Source organism: Gasterosteus aculeatus, chromosome Y (assembly GCF_964276395.1).
Source record: "Gasterosteus aculeatus chromosome Y, fGasAcu3.hap1.1, whole genome shotgun sequence".
NCBI classification, from domain to species: Eukaryota; Metazoa; Chordata; class Actinopteri; order Perciformes; family Gasterosteidae; genus Gasterosteus; species Gasterosteus aculeatus.
The window spans coordinates 7,833,475-7,856,440 of record NC_135709.1 but is presented as its reverse complement, the minus strand read 5'-3'; the positions used below and the strand labels follow the sequence as shown (position 1 = coordinate 7,856,440).

Sequence of the window (22,966 nt, the reverse complement as noted above, 5' to 3'; positions counted from 1 at the left end):
CAACCGGTACCTCAGTAAAGAATAATTAGCTGCTCATCAGGTGAGAATCACACTATTGATTTGCAGGGACTTGCAAGTGTAGTGCCGGGAAGCGAGTCACAGGAACAGCTGAATATTATAAGTCATAACTTTCAGCCTCAGCCGTGACTCTCAGTCCAAAGCCAATATGCTGCAATTGAATGTAAATCATTAGAAAAATTGTCTCAATCATTTAGTTAGTAATAATTTATATAAAATAAAAAAGGCAACATCATTCTCTGAAACAACTGGGCTTGTCTGAAAAAGCAGGAGTAAACAGGGATTAAGTGGATTAAGACACATTTGGTGAGCTAGTTGACTGTCTTCATGGCTTCAGGTGCATTGATAAAATTTAACCTCCTTTTACTCAAGTACACAGGTACTTTGTGTAGTACTCCTTGTATAGGGTCGTCATGGCGCAGGGGTTGAGAAGGTGTGCTGGGAAGCACAAGGTTGGTGGTTTGAGTCCCGACTGCCCATCTCTCAAATTGAAGTGTCTATGAGCAAGACACCTAACCCCTAATTGCTCCCTGGGCAAAAATGTAAAAGCCATGAGTTTAAAGTGTAATGTAATTCGCTTTGGATAAAAGTGTCTGCTAAATGACCTGTAATGTATAGTACTCGAGTGGACCACATTTATTTGGCAACTGCACTTATTCCCCTCATTAGGTTTTGAAAAAAAAAAGTGTTAAAGTTTATAAAAGATGACAAATGAAACAGGATAATGTGGTTGAAATGACATGGGGTGTTAAACCTTCAGTGTACTTCCCTGATAATACTTTTGTACTTAGTATTATAGTAGTATAAAAGTTATACAATTTCCAACAGAAGAGTGTTCCATCTTAATAAAAGGAACATGTTACCTAGTGCAGCAGTCACAGATGTATAAATAAATAATTTCACACAGAGACAGCCCACGATAAAAGGATGAAGTCATTGTTGGTTTTCTTTGGTCTTTTCGTTTGTTGTTATACAAAACCGTATCAAATATCTCCATCCTCATTCATTGTGTTATTTAGCAGCTGTCTGTGACAACGCGCAGCACTGTGACTGAACCTCGGTCTGCCGGTTATGACACGTACGTTCTGTGTTTTTGCTGAGGGTTGTTGAAAAGCCATCTGCTGTCCGTGGGACTGTCAGGACCAGACGCAGCGCTAGTCCATGGCTCCAAGGGGCAGCGCCGGACAGGAAGACAGCGGCGAGGCAGAGGACCCTGAAACACACACATACACATTGAGAGTTATCACACTGAAAGTTATGGCCCCAAGTTCTGATCGACAGAGCTCTATTTGACACACACACGAACACACACACACACACACACACACACACACACCTGATGTGTTAAAATACAAATCCCAAAACACCCCTGGAGCTGTTACTTTCATCATGTGCCATTTAGAAACAACTTAGTTGACTGACTATTCACGAGTAGAGCACTTGAACAGGCAATGTTTGATCATCGACCTATTTCCTACAATGCAGAATGACATCATGTCATGCTTGTTTAAATCTGCCTTGTGATGTGTGTAACTACAGCAGTCAACAGCCCCGTAAAGCTGCCTAAAGGTCTTCTTCATAAGCATTTCCTTAAACAGCCTGGCGTTGATGTTTGTGGGACACTGACGCGGTGAAGAAAAAAGCAGCGCCAGCTGAAAGAGCTCGCGATCTCTGCTTTTACCTCGATGGGTCGCAAGAAACACGCTGATGATGGTGATGATCGCGCACGAGGCAGCGGGCGGAGAGATGAGAGTGTCAGCTTGTGGAGGCGAACCCCTAACAACAGAGCGAGAGCAGCCACGGCGAGCGACAGAGGACGCTCTACCGCTGCCGCCGCCTTCCTTCGGTTGTTGAGGAGTCGGCGTCGAAGCCCTCCTAAGTGGGACTGAAATATTCTTCAGTGCCATGCATAAACCCTAACCCTAACCCTAACCCTATCACTAGTTTAAGCGTTGCTGCTTGGCCAACGTAGTGGTGATGCCTATTACAAATTCAAGTAGCATGGCTGCACGGCACGAGAGTATTTTACCCAAGCAGAACTCACTGGTGTCCTGAAGAAAAAGTCTGATTACTTGAAATGAAAAAAGTCTAAATGAAAGGTCCATGCAAGCTTAAAAGTTCTAATTACATCCCTTATGGTAGACACTGCAAATAGACATTGTAGTTCATTGTATTTATCAAAGACTATTCTACACTGCATTCAAAATATCAATCAATGCTTTAGATTAAACTAATAATCATTCTGTACTGACGAAGTCCTAAACGAAGTCTAGTACTGGTTGCTAATATGGTGGATTAGTTTAGACGTGCGCCCGGTGCGCTCGAACACAGCAAAACGGAGAGTTCTCTGATGTTAAATTACCTTGCATGTTTATTTTACATCCAAATATTATAAAACGGCAAAACTTTAACTGATAATACATGTACCCAAATAACAAACCGCATTGCTCACCACAAAGGCACACACGCACACTGGCACAGTCGAAAACTGTTTGCTTCCCAAATTAGTAACACCTGTGTCTTAGATTCCTGCAGGTTAAATGGCCTACCTGGGCTGATCCGAGGTCAGCTGAGCCACAAAGCACATACAGCCCCCTAGTGGCATAGAGCAAAATTAAATGAAATAATACCAAATGTATATGGCTCGTACACATTCACTAACATAATTATATTGCACTGACACGGGCTATTGCAGAAACACATTTTTTCTCCAATACCTCTGTAAATTTACTCACGTTTTTATGGTGCTCAATTACAATTGAGCTGCATTACAATATCGGGCGTATTAGCAACTTGGAAGAGCCAAGTTGTTCAGTCTCCTGACTTTATTCACAGCAGCACTAAAAACACACTGCGTGTGTCTATGGTCCACTCCAAATGTATACAAGGGCCCGTAGACAGTAAAAGACAGACAAAAGACTGACTGCCCCATGGTCCATCGAATGGTCCTGTAGAGTGTGACAGGACATGAATGAAACACCCACTTAATACGTCTCAGCTCAAATACATTTTCCCCCCACAAACAACAGCTGTAATGTGGATGCAAGCATGAAAGCTGGGCCTACTGTAATAAATGAGTCCCCCGTAGAGCCGTCGCAAGCGTCCTGCTGAGAGCCGTACATTGCTGATGGTTGGAAATTTAAAATGTAGAATCTTTGTTTTGTGTAAACAACTATTACCACTTTACTAAATCAACCATTAGCACCCATCTATCACGCCTTTCCACCACCACAAGACGAATGAAGCCACCTCTGTAAATTCTGCTGGCGGGTGTTTACATTTTAACCTTCTCTCAACGATCTGTCGTGAACTTGGGCAACAATAAAAAAATGCCTACTGATAATCAAAAGTTATTTTCATGGGCTTAGTTGGGGGTTTGCTGTCTAGTCTTGATTTAAGAATTAGGTAAAGGGGGGTAAGCAGGATCTGCCAAGCAGGCAGACACGAGTCTGACAGGATGGGGAGTCAGTTTATGTCCTGGCTGAGGAATGTAAGGTCTGCGGGTCAACTAGAAGATTTACCAGCCAAAGGGGGGTTAGAGACACACCAACACTATTCAACATACACACTCTGTTTACGATGTTTACGTTAAGTCAGGAGTCTGGACATTGGATGTGACCGGATCTTAGATGCGGGAGGTGGAAGGTCCTCCTCTACGCCAGTTTAGGGCCAATAGAAATATTTCCTTCTCTGTCTTTCAAGGGTTATAAAACATGATGTTCTTGCTGATGTTAGTTAGTTGTTCTTCCGGCCTGTGTGCTGCCTGAACTGGTCCTGCCTTTGCAAACGCAGCGCTGATACTTGACCTGTGATCTGACAAATAAATTTCCCAGAACGAGAGAAGTCATTCGGCTGAATTTTTGATAACCCCGACCAGGCTCCAAATCTTGAACACGTATTCTTACAATTTGGTGACCCCGACGTGATTTGCTGACCTGGACAAAGAAAGACGGGGACGTCCGTTTTCCGGACCGAGCTGAAAGGACCGGCGGCGTGGTTCAGCATTGACAACAGGCGCGCAAAACAGAATCAGGTGAGCAGACAACCTTTTGTTCTAAATGAATAAAATGTCTGTGATTGGATACTTCTAAAAAGATTTGTTGTCCACTGCAGAATTCGTCTCTGTCCATTGACTGAATAAGGTCGTTATAAGACCATTAAATTTAAAACTAAATTTGAAAATTTCCTGTTGATCACATGTAAAGTATAAGCACATACTCACACTGAATTCAACGTTAGGGAAAGTGAATAAGTGTCCATAGGTTTAGGGATTTAGGTAAAAATATATATACTCTTAGTCGGTAGAAATCCAAGTTGCAATCCGTGTGGTACGTAGATACCTCTGGTAACTGCAGTCACACGTTTGCATGCAGTGGACTGGCAGTTTAGAATAGTGTAGGGGTTTAGGTTTAGGGACTTAGGTAAATATATGAAGAGTTTAAAAAGGAACGACGGGGCTCACTTGAGTTCCCTGAGGTCGACTCTTAGTCGGTAGAAATCCAAGTTGCAATCCGTGTGGTACGTAGATACCTCTGGTAACTGCAGTCCCACGTTTGCATGCAGTGGACTGGCAGTTTAGAACAGTGTAGGGGTTTAGGTTTAGGTTTAGGGACTTAGGTAAATATATGAAGAGTTTAAAAAGGAACGACGGGGCTCACTTGAGTTCCCTGAGGTCGACTCTTAGTCTGTAGAAATCCAAGTTGCAATCCGTGTGGTACGTAGATACCTCTGGTGACTGGGGTCCCACGTTTGCATGTCGTGGACTGGCAGTTTAGAATAGAGCAGGGATTTATGTTAATCTTAGTCTGTAGAAATCCAAATTGCAATCCGTGTGGTACGTAGATACCTCTGGTCCTGTAGTCCTACTCGTGTGATTCTTGGACTGGCAGGTTAGAATATTAGATGAAGAAATAAGGACACAGGGAAAGATTTGTTGTTTTTCATACTGGGAAATGTGTGGGTGGTTGGTGTAACTCCTGGTGTTTTACCGAACCCGGAAGCTGGGCGTATCAGGACTTGAAAAAGGACTGAGAATCCGACAGTGAAAAGTGTTTGACCGGATTACACATCTGTGGGGATATGTATTAAAGGGTAAAAGGGAAAATCATAGTTAAATGATGGTGGTATAAATACGAGAGAAATAAAACAATACAAGTGAACTGGTGTTATAAGCCTCAACAATCGAGCGCTGTTTTCCTCTAATACAGTAGAAGGTTCTTGATTGGGTTCACAGTATTGGGCATTGAGTCCTTTCTCTTGTGTTCAAAAACCACGTGTGAATAAATAAATAACCTGTGATGAAAATGGAGGAAACCATAACGATATGGGAGAGGTGTAAAGAAGGCACTCTGGGTTTCGCCCTGTTTAAGACTTATAAGAGACATATGGATAAAACCCTAGAAAAAGATAGGAAATGTGTAACAAAAAAATATGTGAAGTGGGTTGCACAGATGCAGGAAAGAGGAATGTTTGGAAGGGAGACAGATTCTCAACCAACAGGCGAGCAGCTGCAGGACCATCTTAGGATGGCGAGAAGAGGAAAAGACCAAGCGCATGCGCTCCTTGCCGTTAAGGGGAGATTTTGTGGAAAAGAGAAGAAAAGTGCAGAAACGGCAGATGAGTTCTTAGTGGACTGTAGAACATTTCTGGGAGAAATAAATGCGGTATTCGTGAGTAAGACGGCAATGCAGTTGCCGCAAACCAAAGCAGGAGAAGAGAAAGTGCATGAGACCGGTTGTAAATCTAGTGCGCCTCCTCCCTACTCGACAGGCCCATATGCGGAGGCTAATCGGTTGTTAAATGAACCACATCAGATGCCACTGAGGCAAGGGAAAGCTACTAATCCAGGAGAATCTCAGGTTTTGGTAGTTCAAAAAGGGTTGTTACAGGTAACCGCATATCCACATGAAGAGAATGATGGGGTGGAGAAGGTTTCTGCTTTTCTCTCAGAGACGGTACAATATTTGGAGGACAGGCCCCAGCCGGAGCCTGTCGATTGGAGTAATCCTAACACAACACAGGGTCACTCGACAGTCGTAAAGAAGCGGCAACCCGAGCACAGACCTATGACCTCATTTAATGTAGGGGGAGGAAGAGTTGCAGGAGAAGAGACTTTGTTAGAAGTCATAGCCCAGGCAGAGCGGCAATCAATCACCCGGCGTGGACAGGATGAGCGGGGGAGGCAGGTTGAGTCAGAGGAAGATGAGCCTGTCCCTGCAGATGATTGGGACGAGGAATTTCAGGAGCATGGAGCAGCGCTAGAGTCACAAAAACCACAGTCATCTACTCCGATGGAGCGCCATGAGACAGGGGGGTTAAGAGGTAATAGGAACAGATATTATCAGGGGAATGCAGCCAGAGCGAATGTGCATCAATGTAATGATTTGAAACCTAAGTCAAACGGGATGCTCCGGCCTCTCATCAACTACCACTGTTAACGGCTATTTGTAGAGACGGAAGTGAAAAAACAACATATGCGCCACTCGCATTGTCAGACCTAAGCATGATGAAGCTCGCATTACCTAAAATAGAGAAGGGTGGTGCAGCGTGGATTCGTGGGTTCCTTGCTCAGTGTGCGGGTAGTGTTCCCGGTTTGGGGGATCTTAGAATAATTTTTGTGGCGTGTGCCTCACTAGCTGACCTCCAGAAGTTAGAGGGGGAAGCCGGGACCTCTGACCTCCCTGACGAGGAGCCTCTGGCAAATTGGGTGTCAGTGCTCTGGCCAAAGCTCAGACTCCAATATCCTGTGAAGGTGGCTACCACAGAACTCACTTATGTTCCCCCACACGACAGTGAGGGTGGAAATAGTTATTTAAGGAGAGTCGGAGAATTATGGGACAACAAGTTCGGGGAAGATGTCATGGATGATCACAGAACCGAGCTTCTTTTTCGCGGCGCCATAGAGTCATCTGTCTCGGAGACAATGAAGAACCAACTAAGAGGAATAGTGGGGTTGTCTGACATGAATTTTGATGCTTGGTCCTCACAGATTAAACACTATGTGGACCGGAGCAAAGAAAAATATGATAAGGAAAAGGGTGAATTAAACAATATTCAGTTACAATTGGCGAAAGCACAGCTGAAGGAAAGCAGAGAGAAGTTGAACCAGGGCAAGAGTGAAGCCAAACAGATGACCCAAACAACAGCGCCATCTCAGGGGGAAGGGCCACCTCAATATGGCCCTTATCCAGACCCCCCTCCCTTCCCATGTGCGCCAGCCTGCCAGCAGCCACAACAGGCCGTGTACACTCCTCCACAGGCTTACTATCCCCAACCTTATGCCCCGCAACCACAACACATGATGGGGGCCCCACTGTACGGTGGCTTCAGGCAACCGAAAAGACAGTGGGGAGGGGGAAATCGTGGCCGAGTTCCAAACAATGGAGGGCAGTTTAGACAACGACAGAATACTTGTTTCAGCTGTGGGCAGCTTGGACATTGGTCCGACGCATGCCCCCATCCACCTCAGGGTCAGAGGCCTCAGTCCAACCCAGCTCAATACCCTTACGATATCTATCCACCACAAGCACCACATACACTACAACAGGGTAATAGCCTGCGGCATCAGGCCCCAGGTCATCAGCAAATGCCATAGGGGTGCCCAGATCCGACGGCTGACGGTAACCTGTTTCCAGAACCCATGGTGACTCTGACGATCAACGGAAGAGATTACAGATGTATGCTGGACTCAGGTGCTAGGTATTCCACAATAAACACGCCACTGCCACCATCAAGGAATACTGTGCCAGTTATCGGATTTTCGGGTCAATCAGAGGAGTGGCCACTTTCTATTCGAGTCCCATGTAAATGGAAATCACTCTGTTTTGACCAATCCTTTTTGGTTTCCACTGCCTGCCCGATTAACCTGGTGGGAAGAGACATTTTGTGTTCCCAAAATATCATTATGCAAATGACGAAGGGATGTATCACTGTAACATTCCCGGATGGGACACAGCAACGATGTGCCACACCCCACTCTTATGGCCACCAGTTGCTGCAAGCTGAAGTTCAACAGACGCTGAATGACGAAGCAGAGGAATGGTGGGGGAAAGTGGAGGACTATGATCGAACTGTTCTGCATGAGACTGTCCGCCGTTGGGGCCCATGGTTCAAGGTATTACACACGACTGAACCACCTGCGGATCCTCCTCATTGCACGATGAACTATTCGCCGTCTCCTGATGAGAACTATGACACCCTGTGGAGTGGACTTGAGTTTGAAAGCGAGGTCCATGGACATTCTGCTGTTAAGGTCCGAGAGATCTATGTGGGGAAACAAGGTGTGGCAGCTGCGGTGGAACTAACCTCTGAGTTACAAGTTCTATATGCACTACAAGAGACCTCTGCTCCTCACATCACCTTGCTCATCCAAAGCGGAGGAGAAGCTAAGAACATGGGGCCGATGGTTAAAGCGGGGGTTGATGCCACGGACTGGGTGCCCACTCAAAATGTTAACTTACATTACTCTCAGGCTAATGACATGTACCGTATTGCACATACCTCAGAAGTAAAACTTATACCAGAGAAACACCTGCTAAGCTGCACACATGGTAGGGAAAATACCGACCATGAGAACACACAGCTCATGCTAGATGATTTTCCTGATACATTTTGGACAAAAGGGGGAGCTGATGTGGGATTGATTCCAATGGCCCCAGTGGTAATTGAATTAAGAACCGGAACGGTCCCAATTTACCGTCCTCAGTACCCCTTAAGGGAGGAACAAATCGCAGGGATAGAAAAAACGATTGAAGGGTTGCTGCAGGCAGGTGTATTGGAGAGGACGGGGTCCCCCTGGAATACCCCGATTAACCCGGTCCCTAAACCTGGAAAGCCTGACTATAGAATGGTGCATGATTTGAGGCTCGTCAACAAAGTTGTAGTACCAACACACTATGGCACCCCAAATCCTTATACAATGTTAAATGCAATAGGCCCTGATAAAAGATGGTTCACCTGCATTGACCTGGCGAATGCTTTTTTCTGTGTCCCTCTAGCTGTGCGCTCGAGACAAATGTTCGCGTTTACGTATAAGGGGCGCCAATATACATATACGCGGTTACCACAGGGTGAGTGGACTCACTCGGCCATTTTGGCCGAGTTGGAACTACCAGAAGGAGTTGTTTTACTACAATATGTGGATGACATCCTCCTAGCAGGGACTAGTTCAGAAACGATTATGTTCGCTACCAGAACGGTTCTGCAGTGGTTACAGGAAAACGGCTTCAAAGTGTCTAAATCGAAATTGCAGATTGGGAGACATAAGGTGAATTTTCTGGGGAGAATTGTGTCACCATCAGGGCAAGCTATGACTGACACACAGAAGTCGTCCATTTTGCAACATCCTCGGCCCACGACGGTTAGAGAAATGATGAAATTCTTAGGACTTGTAACATGGAGCTAGAATATTATACCTGATTTCTCGGTGCAGGTGGCTCCCTTGAGGGCGCTAATATTGGGTGCAGGCTATAAAAACTACTCAAAGCTTTTGGTGTGGACCCGGGGGGCAGAGACTGCATTTATTGCCACCAAGCAGGCCATGGCCAGCGCAGGCACGTTTCACCCCCCTGACTACTCGAGACCCTTCCATCTGGATGTTGATGAAAAGAACGTATTTGTGAATTCCGTTCTGTTTCAAAAGGGGGAGGGTAACACAGATCGTAAGGTTTTGATGTACTATAGTGGTAAGCTGGATAACGTGGAAATCGGGCATCCCTTGTGTGTCAGAAACGTAGCTGCTATTGGAAGAGCGTTGATTAAAACGGCCCATATAACAATGGAACACCAGACTGTTGTGCACACATCGCATGGAATAGTTGCGTTCTTACAGTCAAACGCGTTCACACTTTCCACGGCAAGACAATCAGCTTTGCAAAGCCTATTGACCAAAACACACGGTCGAACGCTCCTCCTGGAAGGTTTCCCTACCCACTGCAGCCCAGGTAGAACCAGGGACTGGGCACACCCCAGCCTCCACCTCCCCATATGTGGTGACCACAGCAACAGATGCCACTTGCTCTGATGGAGACAGAGTTCTGACGAGCCCTAAACAACTGACTGGTGACACACCAACCCCTGCTGCTTTCCAACAGCTTAGATAAGCACCCTCAGCCTCCACGGTTTACGACTCACATTCCAGGTAGAAAAAGGGAGACTAGAGATTATAGACTGCTGAGAGTGTCAGCTGAAACTAGACTTAAACCCGTAGGGAAGGTTGATTAAAAAAGGGGAAATCAGTCATTGAAAATTAAGAGATAAGGTTGTGTAGGAGTTAAATGAGGAATGAAGGTGATAAGGAATTAGGAGAGTTGTTGTTTATATTGTCCATTTTTTAGATTAATGTTCGTAGTTTTTCGAGTTTTCTCCTAAATTCAGAGATGGGCGGTAAATTGTTGAGCGCTGCTATTGAGTGTATAGTGCACGATACACTTGATACAGTATCTTGATGATGGAAGCAAATGTCTGATCAAAGGAACATCTATAGCACCAGTACACGAAATATGGAAACTTGTTACAGACGGTCATCCTGTAATGTTCAACAGGTAGTACACCCTTACATTTGGACACGCTAACCATGAGAGGTTGGTGATCTATCAGTAATGAATGAATAGATTGGATCAAACTGAGCATGAGCTGAGTTGTATCTGCAAGTAACAGACATGTCTCCCACCCTCTGCTTTGCTTTTGGGCTGAAGAGCAATAAAAGTGGAGATTAACACTGAAGGCTGGACTTGGAAGTTTCCCTGCCCCTATGGCACCATGGAAAGAGGTGGTAATTGACTTCACAGACATGGGAATGAAGAATCGAGTTGAGGGCAAGAGGTATTTGTTGGTATGCGTTGATCCTTTTTCTAGGTGGGTGGAGGCGATCCCCACAAAATCAGAAAGAGCAGCAGACGTAGTAAAATGGCTGACCAGAGAACTAATACCCAGATTTGGTATTCCAGAAGTCATACGATCGGATAATGGTTCACACTTCTCGAACGCTGAACTACAAGAAATAGAGAAAACGTTTGGGATCAAACATAAATTCGGGGCAGTTTATCATCCTCAGTCTCAAGGGCTAGTTGAGAGAGCTAACAGAACCATAAAGGAAGGTTTGGCTAAAGTCTGTGCTGAAACGAAGCTGACGTGGGTGGCAGCCCTGCCAATAGTGCTGTATGGGATAAGATCATGTCCTAACTCTAAGTTAGGGATAAGCCCCCATGAGGTATGAACGGGAAGAAAGATGCCTTGTCCGTTAACAACCACTTTGCCTACCACTGTCAGCCCATTGCAGTACCAACATGTGGAAATATCTGACTATATGAGAATGTGTAATAATACTGTGATGAGTATCTCTCAACAGGTGACAGAGATCCTTTCTGAAGATGTAGCAGAGTGTGCACCAGTGGAGGTGGATGACTGGGTAATACGTAAAGTAGCCAGATTCAGTTGGACTGATCCCCGCTGGGAAGGTCCATACAAAGTTGCAGAAGTAACCACGCACTGTGTGATAGTGTGCCGAGAGGGGTACCTGATCAATACAAGTTAACGGATCAGATAGCGGCCGGATGGGAATCATTGTTCCTTTTTATAACTGTGAACAAAAATGTGGATCAACTAAATTATGTACATTTCAATATCCAGCGGCTCACCAATATGACAAGAGATGCTCTGGAAGGGGTGCACAGCCAACTATCGGCCACCTCATTGATGACTTACCAGAACCGGATGGCTTTGGATATGTTATTAGCTGAAAAAGGAGGAGTGTGTGCGATGTTTGGCCAAGCGTGCTGCACTTTTATCCCCAATAACACCGCCCCAGATGGATCCTTTACTAGAGCATTACACGGACTAAGAGCCATGTCTGTTGAATTAGCTGAACACTCTGGTATAGACGGCACCGTCGGTAATTGGTTTGGTAAATACTTTGGACAATGGAAGGGCTTCTTCCTGTCAGTTTTTCTGACCTTAGTAATCGCAATAGTGGTTTTTGCCCTTTGTGGATGCTGCTGCATCCCCTTTATCAGACAACTATGTCTCCGATGCATCACCTCTGCAATAGATGCTAAAATACCCCTGCCATACCAGATGGCTTTGTTACATGAAAGGATCCAATTGTTAGGGCCGGAGGAGATTGGAGAGGAGATAGGTATGGTAAGAACCGACTTCGAGGGACCTGAAGAAGAAATCCTTTTAGGTTCAACATTCCTGTCCGCGTGATCTGCTAACTGTTGCACACATCATATATAGTGGATGCATACACGTAGATGGTGTGATATTTCTAGGCTAGGATGTATTCTGTGTCTATTATACTCGGTTTAGATTTTTTGTACTGTTTAGGGATTTCCAGGACTGCTGCATTCACCCGTATTCACTGATATAGATATTTAGCGTTTAGATTGGTGGTTTCTTTTGATTTTTTTTTTTGGTTTACATAATGAATTATGTAAAAAGGGGGAATTGATAATCAAAAGTTATTTTCATGGGCTTAGTTGGGGGTTTGCTGTCTAGTCTTGATTTAAGAATTAGGTAAAGGGGGGTAAGCAGGATCTGCCAAGCAGGCAGACACGAGTCTGACAGGATGGGGAGTCAGTTTATGTCCTGGCTGAGGAATGTAAGGTCTGCGGGTCAACTAGAAGATTTACCAGCCAAAGGGGGGTTAGAGACACACCAACACTATTCAACATACACACTCTGTTTACAATGTTTACGTTAAGTCAGGAGTCTGGACATTGGATGTGACCGGATCTTAGATGCGGGAGGTGGAAGGTCCTCCTCTACCACAGTTTAGGGCCAATAGAAATCTTTCCTTCTCTGTCTTTCAAGGGTTATAAAACATGATGTTCTTGCTGATGTTAGTTAGTTGTTCTTCCGGCCTGTGTGCTGCCTGAACTGCTCCTGCCTTTGCAAACGCAGCGCTGATACTTGACCTGTGATCTGACAAATAAATTTCCCAGAACGAGAGAAGTCAATTGGCTGAATTTTTGATAACCTGACCAGGCTCCAAATCTTGAACACGTATTCTTACACTACAAAACACAGGTGTTGTGGACTCTGCTGCACAAATAATTGTATGCGAAACCACCCAATGCGATGCATGCTAATCCAGTACAACAACTCCCCACCCACGCCTTCCTTTTTTTACTTAGAACACAATTGGAAGATTCCTTTTTAAACCACCCGTACACCAATTAGCTGAGTATAAAGTGTGGAAATACTTACTGTGAGAGGATCTACAGGATTCAACAATGAAGACTGGGAGCCTTTAATCTGAGAATACTTGATGCACAATTGCTTTCTTGCCATTTAATACAGATGTTCTTCTCCATAATGCCCACTGTTAAATGCAAATGTGCAACAGGCTATTTTCCCACAATGCACAGATGCATAACCACACTACAGTAACAGGATGAATTGTAGATGAGATAATTGTCTCCATAGTGAGCCATGATCACCCACATGCAGGGCAGATACACAGCAGGTGGGAGGTGAACATGGTGTACAGACACTGCATCTCCTTCTCAACTGGAATATGGTCCAGCAGCAGATCCTATACATGCACACCAATTTGAACAGCATGGCAAATATTCTCAGTCTATTTTACAGCTATTATATATTTGGCATGCAGATGTCAGAGTACACTACAGCATGACATACTGATGCTGTTAAGAAAAATTCCATTCTTGTAGAAGCACCTCACAATGTTTTTTGATGCGCTGTTTTGCTTGTGTGAGGCCACTGGCAATTGCAATTGCTTTTTTTACAATGTAATTCATCCTGTATGATTGTTCAAAGTGTGTCTAGATAAAAGCACATCCAAGAGCCTGAAACATTCCACCTGTAAAAATGTTTTGCTTCAAGGCACATGTCGGGGTCCAGTTACACTGGGGGAAAAAACAGTCCCCGTAGTGACAGCATTTAGGCCAATTATTGGTTGGAGTGTTAATATCTTCGTTAAATAACAATAGCAATAACAGAGCCTCATCAATAAAACAGAGGCAGTGTGGGGTCGTGTGTCAATTCAATTCAATTCATTTTATTTTGTATAGCCCAAAATCGCAAATTACAAATTTTCCTCAGAGGGCTTTACAGTCTGTACCATCAGATAGAACCACCATCACATAGAACCACCGTCACATAGAACCACCATCACATAGAACCACCATCAGATAGAACCACCATCTACAGAAGCCTGTGGGGAGGAAGAGCACAGAGACTTTAGGAGAGGGTAATGTTGGTTTACGAGTACAGTAATATGATTAATATCTAAAATAATGATGATGATGATGATGATGATGATGGCAGCAGCAGGCGCCAGCAGGGCCACGGCAGGTGTCAGGACCAGGGTCCAGAAGGAACTACGATCTACGGACACCTGCTAGGGGAGAAAGCACAAAAAACAAAAAACTCCCGGAAAGAAGCTGAATTAGTCATGTGCATTAATAAAACGTGGATTATTGTAGAACGAGAGCGTGAGAGAGGAGCTCGGTGTGTCCTAAGAATTCCCCCGGCATTCTAAGCCTATAGCAGCTTAACTAAGGGCTGGTCCGGGCTAACCTGAGCCAGCCCTAACTATAGGCACAATCAAAGAGGAAAGTTTTAAGTTTTACTTTAAAAGAGCTGACCGAATCTGCCCCCCGGACTGAAAGTGGAACCTGGTTCCACAAAAGAGGAGCTTGATAATTGAAGGCTCTGGCCCCCATCCTACTTTTTAAAACCATAGGAACAACAAGTAACCCAGCATCTATGGAGCGCAGCTGCCTTGTAGGTGAGGAGAAGTACCTTCAAATCTATTCTTGATTTAACAGGGAGCCAGTGCAGAGAAGTTAATACAGGAGTGATATGATCCCTTTTCTTAGTTCTTGTTAATACACGTGCTGCAGCATTCTGAATCAACTGGAGAGGCTTAAGAGATTTACAAGAGCAGCCTGATAACAAAGAATTACAATAGTCCAGTCTGGAAGTGACAAACGCATGAACTAATTTGTCTGCATCACTTTGAGACGGGAAGTTCCTGATTTTCAGCAGGTCCAGCAAGACAAGAAAAAAGATGAGTCCTTGGACCGATGCAAATAGAATTTTCACCAGTGCTGTTTCTGTGCTATGATGCACTCGAAATCCTGACTGGAAATCCTCGAACAAAGCATTGTTTTGTAGTGTGTGTGTGTGTGTGTGTGTGTGTGTGTGTGTGTGTGTGTGTATAAAAACACATGTTAATGTTCTGTGTGTGTACCAATCTGAGTCAAAACATCAGAGGCATCTAGTAAAAGATTGAATTCATTCTTATCCAGAACTTGTCCACGTGCCTGTGCAAGCAAGCCACCCACCTCAGTTATAGTCAAAAGAAAAATATCTGCTTTTTTAATATACAGCGAGATGGAAACACTAAAACCACACCGTTTCAAAACAGTTTTGTAGCTGTATTGATGGAATTAAATAAATAAATCACAGAAACAATCCCCGTCAGTGGCGGATTTAAGAAATTCTGCAATAGGTTGCGCCAAGCATCCATATTTGCAATGTGCTCAGCAGACTTTTCATGCTTTCTCAGGTGGGCTGAAATGTTTTTCCAATCATTAAACCCATCCTCACTCAGCTGATTGCTCCTTTCTCTGTTTCCAAATAGGCGGCAGCAAAAACAAATAACACAGTCCTTCTTTTCACTGTAAACAAGCCATGATCTGCATATCTGTTCTCCATTTTTCATCTGCATGTAGTTGCTGCTGGTAATTCTGTGCCCGTCTTCATTCCTCGGGAAGATCCTGTCCTTCACCTGAAGTGGTCCTCTCTCCACTATTGAGCAGCGTGCACTATCTGACAGCTGTTTTGGCCAGAGTGCTGGATCATTTTAGAAGTACAGTGGATGATGCTGGAGCGCTCTTACAGCCCATCCCTGTCTCATTCTGAAAACAAATACAAAACACAGCATAAGGCTTTTCCCAAGTGGTGAAATGTACAGTATATTTACTAATGTAGACATTTGAGGAATTCATGCAACTTCAATTTTGTCTGCTCTGCTGTATCTTAGAGGCAAACACTGTACTTTAAACTCCACTACAGTACATTAAATGAAATGGCTGGTTACATATTTCAAACCTTTCCTGCCCAGTGAAAACCATGTATCCTCCAAATGATGATTTAATGCTAATATTTGTGATAAACTGAAAGGGTCTTCCATTGTGGGGTGACTTTTAAAGCAAAAACTTAGTACATGAGTTCATTCAAAATTAGCTTAATCTTAAATATCTACAACAGTAAATGATAACACGCATTAAAACGATATGAATATGAAGTTATAACACTGACTGATAGTTTTTAATAACTTACATAGTTTCTTATGTTTTTAATGCATAACTTTACACATTCAGGACTAAATCGCCCTTGGACAGTCTTGATACTCACCTGTTCATTTGCACACGACGGAGCCTCCTCAACGGGTGTCCAAGTCGGTTGAGCAGGTTGTGGGTTGCTGCTGCTGGCCGCTGCCGCAGGAGCAGTGAAGAAACTTGTCACTTTCTGCAACTTTGACGTTTGGTTTTCTTCCTTCTTCCTCCTCTTTCAGCACCGCTGGGGTCGCTTCGCTTCATCCATGTGATACTCTCCTCTTACTGTCCACTTCGCGCCGTTAGGTTTTAGTTTTGTCCGTTTCTTGGATCCGTTCTGCACATGCGCAGAAAAGATGGACTGATCCAATATAGTGGACACTGAAGGGGGGGCCCCGACACACACATAATACGATACGCATTCCGCTGGCATTTTAGCGAGAGAATTTTAATCATAAATATCAGGACCTTGGGGCCCTAGGCAACCGCCTAGTTTCGCCTAATGGTAAGTCCACCCCTGATCCCCGTTATGGTGGACTTCTGGTAATTAAACTGTATGTTGAAGAAAAAAATGAACGCAGTGGAAACAGTTAATTTCCTCCTTGCATCGCTGCGGAATAATCAACACAATCCATTAGCTTGCGTCATAACACAGCACACTTGAGTGGCATGGAAAATGAATGTAATGGGACACTATAATGTCTCAAACTACAGACCACGCACTTCAACTATTTGGAAGTCCTCGCTTGACAGCACAAGATTTAATCAGTGAATTTCAATGCAAACCGGAAGCACCACTTGCAATTCAACCTCCATGTCAGTCATTCAGCCTCAATCTCTGTCCCTCCGCCTCCTGCAGTCACAACAGCAAGCTTGTTCTCGTGGCGATTGTGTGTGTGTGTGTGTGTGTGTGCCTGACCTCTGGCTCAGGGCAGCAGATGTGTGCGTGTACCTGTTCGTATACGCCGCCATCTAGAAGATATTCAAGCGGGAGCGCTTCACCCTGTACCCGCTCATCAAATTAAGCCATTTTGATTTCTGAGAGCTCAATCCACGGCCGCCTTTGTTGCCAGTCAACTCCTGCGAGTGTGCCGAAAGGCTCCCTATGCAGTGCTCTATATTTACAGGTTGACTTCACCTGCCTGCAGGACTTACAGGAGGCCTTTGTTTGCAGTAAAGAAATCCACGCTGACTTCCACTTCCAGTGGCAAGAAGATGGAGAGACCAACAGCGAGAAATGCAAAACTGTGGAGGGACGAACACCAACCAGGCGAGATAAACACTCCGTGGTGTTGACCGCTAGACAGAGTCTGTAAATCGAGCCGTGCACAAGCACTGACACTCCCACAAGAACCGGCCTTCCTCAGGGCCTTCTCTAAACTTAAAGACAAGCCAGACGTCTGCGCCTCACGTGCTGCAAGAAAAATCCTGCAGGAAGCAAGAATGTCACTTTGCATCTTGTTGCTGCGCTGCACACTGCCAGCCCAACATATGCACAGAGGGAGAGAGTCGTCGTCAATTTGCACTAAATGCATTAATATTTGAAGCAAATTTCAATTAATGCTGCGGTGGAGAGCATAAGCACTGCGTACCTGAGGGACATGAAGGTTTCTAGAAAACCTTTTACTATTTCTGAAGAAGTTTAGAAGGTATAGGTTTGCCATGAAAATTATACATTTTACGACTTTACATCTACGGAAACAAGAACGACGTATATCGAAATAAAAACCATGTAACAAAGCGGATAATTCTTCTGTGTGACCTTATAGTCAAGTCAGACCTTTCGTTCTAACGGGGCTGCAGCTCGGCTGTGTGTGCGGCGTGCAGAACAAGATCGTAACCCTTTAAAATGTCAGTCCCTCCAGCCCCCCCACAACCACGACAGCAGCCAATGCCTTCTTTCCCCCCACCGGACCCTTTTCCACAGAATGCATGAGCACCCAGCTGTGAAAAGGGACAAAAGCCTTAACCTGAAGAAGCAGGCTTCTGCCTCTATGTTGATTTGAAGAAGACGGAAATGAGTGCAATGTGGTGTGAGGTGTGTTAACAATACTTTGAATGGAAAAGCAGTTTCATGCATGGAAGCTAGGAGGCTTGCATTTAAGAATTGCTTGCTATCTGCAAACTTCTCCTCTAATCCCACGTGCGATAAACAGACCGACTAGCTGAAACCAGCTGGCATGTCCTATTTGAGTTTGTGCTGAGGGAGAGCGTCCTCTCTAGTGTTGAAAAGACAGATTCTTTTGCTCTCCCCACCGGCCTCGCCAGCTCAGAGACCTACATTCAGCCTAAATACATATGTACGATAGCAGATCGATATGCTCTATCAGAGCGCTTTTAGATGACGCCTGGTTAGCTTTATGTTAGTAGGTTATGATGATTTCTCCTCTAAATCCATGCACACACAGAGACATACATACTAGCTGGGATAAGCAGAGGTGTACAGTACTTGTTCTCTTGTCAACCTGATTATTCCTTTTTTGTACCATAAGAGAACCCAGTAAAACAGCATTTACTGCAAAGCAGTGCACAACGACAGGTTGGCTAAATCCACTACTGCAGTAGCTTTTTTCTTTTTAAACAAGCATCGGAGATGTACAGAAAAATCCAGGAACTACTGTAGTTGCATTCAGCCCTACGAGGACCCCCAAAGATAAGGATTGCATTATCTCCACCCCTCCAATAAGAAAGGAAATGCTGAGAGAATTTTTTCCACCTGTTATTTGGATTGATTATATGTGGGGGAAATATCATAACATTGTTCTCAATTTAGAACAATACATGAAAACCCACAAACAAGCAGGTTCCCGGAGGGAAAAAAAGGGAAGAACTTTCTGGCTGAACCACGAGAATGCTGTGATGCTCTGTCACCAATTACCACAAATACTGAAGTACAGATACTGGGTGTCCTTCAGCAAAGAGATAAAGCAGGTATTACGAACGCCAACACCTGTACTGCCACTTGTAGGTTGCTGCAGTCATTAAGAAGTAGATTCATAAATATAGTTTTGATGTTTTGTACCGTTACAAACAACTTTCTATAGCTGCACGCTACATCTCCTCCTGAAGGTCAGGAAGAAGCGACACGCTTTCTGATTTTCAGTATTGTGGTTAATTGCCTTTGTTTTTGACTGTTGTGTGCATCCATTGAATCATTGAATTTAATTTGTCTAAGAAATACGTGCTTAAAAAGTGATTATTGCACTCATCCTGTCCAGAATCAACACACACTTGTACTGAACTGAAGAGCAGGACTGAATGCACTTCTGAAGCGTGTGGTCGAACAAACCTGTAGAAGGAAGTTACACATGACACTGAACTTAACTGCACAGCTTCCGGCGCTTTACTTTGATCCGTTTGACTGAGGGAACAAAAGTGAGCTATCCAAATGCAACAGTTTTATTTCGACACTCTTGAACAGAGCCGATCAGAAGTCAAGCAAAACTTCATCTGTTTATACAATTGCCTGCAATAAACTACAAACCTCAACCACAATCATCGCTGGAAAATCTTTTGTGTGTCTGCGTCGAAACATCACTCCCACCTGTGCCTGATGGCAAAGAACAATTTAACAAGCCAGCTAAAGGGGCAGCAAACCTAATATTGACATTACAATGACAAAGGGAATGATGAAAGGAGTAGGCACAGTGACAAATAGCACAGCGTTTCTTTTCTCTACTTAGGAAAATTAATGACATAGAAAGCGAGCTCAACAAGCACTCCTCTTTTCTCAGGGTGGCATCAAACTTGCGTTCACATTTTTTTATATTTCCTTCAACGGCAACGAACTGTAAGGGACACAAAATGGAGACACACGGAATCTCCAAGAGATGGGCCTGACCTCTTTTTCTGAAGGACTGTGAATAACTGTAAATGACCTACGCTGTGGGCCTGGTTGAGTCTAAATCGAGTCACCAAGGGTTTCCTTTAAAAACGGTTTGATGTAGAAACGGCTCCCTCGCTGACTGGAGGCCGGTCAGGGGATGGCGGCACACATTGGGCCTTTTGGGGAGAATGTCACAACGACAGACGTCTCCAGCAAACCAGCCTGCTCCCAGACTAAACACCAGGCGTGAGGCAACATAAATGCAATTAAGTGCAGACACACACAAACAAGTTAGGCTCGTGTCTGTCAGAGAGGGTTTCTTCTTGGCAAATGGTAACATTCAAATCCTGTTGCTGAATGTGTCACATTTGGATAACGGAATGAGAAAGGACTGTCTCTGTCACACATGAACACACACCTTTTGATCTCTTTCTGTCCGAGAGGGACACTGTCTGAGTCTGTATCACAACATCGGTCATGAGAGTTTAAAGTGTGCAAATGGAAAAATGCATATACGCCAACTCAACGAACTGGGTTGGCTGGAAAATGTTCTACAAAAACATCATCTATTGCAAAACTTCCGGGTGTACTGGAACCTCAACAGCCACTACCTCTACTGCCTCTTATTATAATATTACCAGAATAGCCATAAAAGCCACCTCGATTGTGTCTTCAGGGGCAGAACATTGCAAATATAATGAACCATTCTATCACATTGCAATACAAAAAGTGAAATTCACACTTTGGCGTTTAGATTTCCTCATGGTGGCACAAAACACAAAAGATATTACAACATTTCGGTGGTTGAAGCCTTTATCAGAGCAGGTAAGGGAATACTGGTGTAAGCATTTATTGCAGCTCCATCATACAAGCTTACAACTTCTCTGTGTGTTGTATTCTCGAACACATTTGAGAATGTTCGGGGGACACATTTTCCCAAAAGTGCCTGTCCAACATTAAGGCCAACGTGCAGACTCACATGTGACCACTGGGCAGTGACTCCTGAAAGCTCCTCCCTCCTCTTTTTTGTGTGTGTGTCTGTGAGAGACGTCTGTTTGCTCGCCTGCATGGCCTCTAGCTGACCTCACTCTGCCTGCAGACACTTAACATCGCCATCCCACCTGTGGAGATTTCTGAAGAACAACGCTGGCCTCAAAGCCGTGCAGTGATTGGGCTGTGATTATCATGGGGACTTGACTCACTGCATGTCCTCTGCACTGCAGGACTTTTGGTCGAGTCCGGCATGAAGAAGTAGAATTTTTTTCAAAAGGAAACGAGAGATTTAAGCCCCCTTTCCAGGTGCCTTTCAGGGGTTTACATGATGATTTACCTAGACTGTTTTTTTAAGATCCTGCCTCCTGATACCAGAGTGAGAGAAAAAAAACATCCTGGCTGCTGGGTCCTTTGGTGCCAAATATGTGAATAAAAATAAGACTTATTTGCGTGACATTTTATTTTTGAAGTAGGTCTTGAGCAACTGGCACAGAAGCATCAGTCGACAAGCACTTTGATAAAGAGGCACTGCCACAATGAAATCCAACTGGGTTTAACAACAAGCGTCATCTCTGCTTTTCTGTAGCTAAATGCCAATGACAGGAACACAATCCACTGTTGCAATTGATCAGGTGTCAAGCGCCCTCTCCTCGGTGCCCTGCTGCACTGCAAAAATACCGTAGCAATGAATTAGTGGCCTTACCATCTTCATAGGCAGGTGTATGTGGTAGATGTTTCAAATCAGGCCAACATTAAAAGAAGCGTACATAGGCATCGGAATTAAATCAAGCTGTGGTATTTGCAGTGATGGTAAGGTTTCCTTTTAAAATTAACAGATAACCAAGAGTAAATTTGCTTTGATTTACTATATGAAACATATGGCCGTTATGTATTCCATCACCATCTACATGTTCAGCCATCTGGCCCAACATACTGTGGTAATTGAAATGACACGTCTGTAAAAAGCCGTAGCCTTCAATAAGATGATATTCTAGAATATGCATCACAAAAGAATATACTCAGCTCTCTCATGTTTGTTTTACACATGCTAACTGTATGTTCCTACATCACAAAGGTCTGTGACTAAACATACAGATGGAGCCCCACATCCATGTTTACAGCATTTAACTCGCAAGACTACGACTAACGTTTCACCCCGAGCCGTCGATGACATTTGTGGCCCTGAATGCATTTGTCTTTGACCTAAAACCAAAAGAAATTCGCACAGAAACCTGAAGTTGAATGCATCGAAGCACTGGCATGAAGGCAGGTGCACCTGTCTGCAGTGGCAGCCCATTGTGTTGCCTACCAAATCAGCCACGAATCGGCCCGTGTTGCTCTATGTGGACAAATAAATGAAAACAAGACCGTCCCTTACCCTTTTGCTTTCAGTCATTACTCCCCATCCTCACGTTTCGCAGTCCAGAAACTCTGTCGAGCCGTTAATTCCTGTCAGGCTGTCTCTCTCTCTCTCGTCCCCATGTCATATTTCTCCGCTGCAGCAGAACAAAGCCACGCCTCCTCCAGAAGCCGCCACGGCGTGACGTCAGCCAGCGAGCACGTTCGGCCCACGTTCCCTTAGAAACGCACTTCCGGGAAGGAGCCGCAAGAGGCACCTCTTTACCTGTCTGTGGCGTGTGGCTTAAGACTATTTATTTTTTATTTATGATGCAGATTAATAAAACAATAAGGCTCTCGCTCGAAACGGTTGCTCGACGCCGGTCGTTATTCAACAAAAGGCACCGCCAAACAAAACAATGCCAAATGGGGCGCCCTCTTGTAGTATTAAAGTAAATAGATATGAGCTCCGGAGAAAATGGTA

General features: G+C 44.4%; 1 protein-coding gene across 2 annotated transcripts in view; it reads right to left on the bottom strand.

Annotated features, from left to right (window-relative positions):
* Positions 1–22,658, bottom strand: part of LOC120812705 (OTU domain-containing protein 7A-like) — a 61,942-nt gene extending 39,284 nt beyond the window's left edge. Inside the window, exons 1-2 of one of the 2 annotated variants that reach the window (XM_040168879.2) lie at positions 22,523–22,658; positions 1,101–1,231 (exon numbers count right to left, since the gene is read on the bottom strand). The gene's annotated coding sequence lies outside the window, so the exon portion shown is untranslated. The remainder of the gene's footprint in view (positions 1–1,100; positions 1,232–22,522) is intronic. The other variant, XM_040168878.2, reaches the window with a different exon arrangement.
* Between the last annotated feature and the right edge of the window lie 308 nt (positions 22,659–22,966).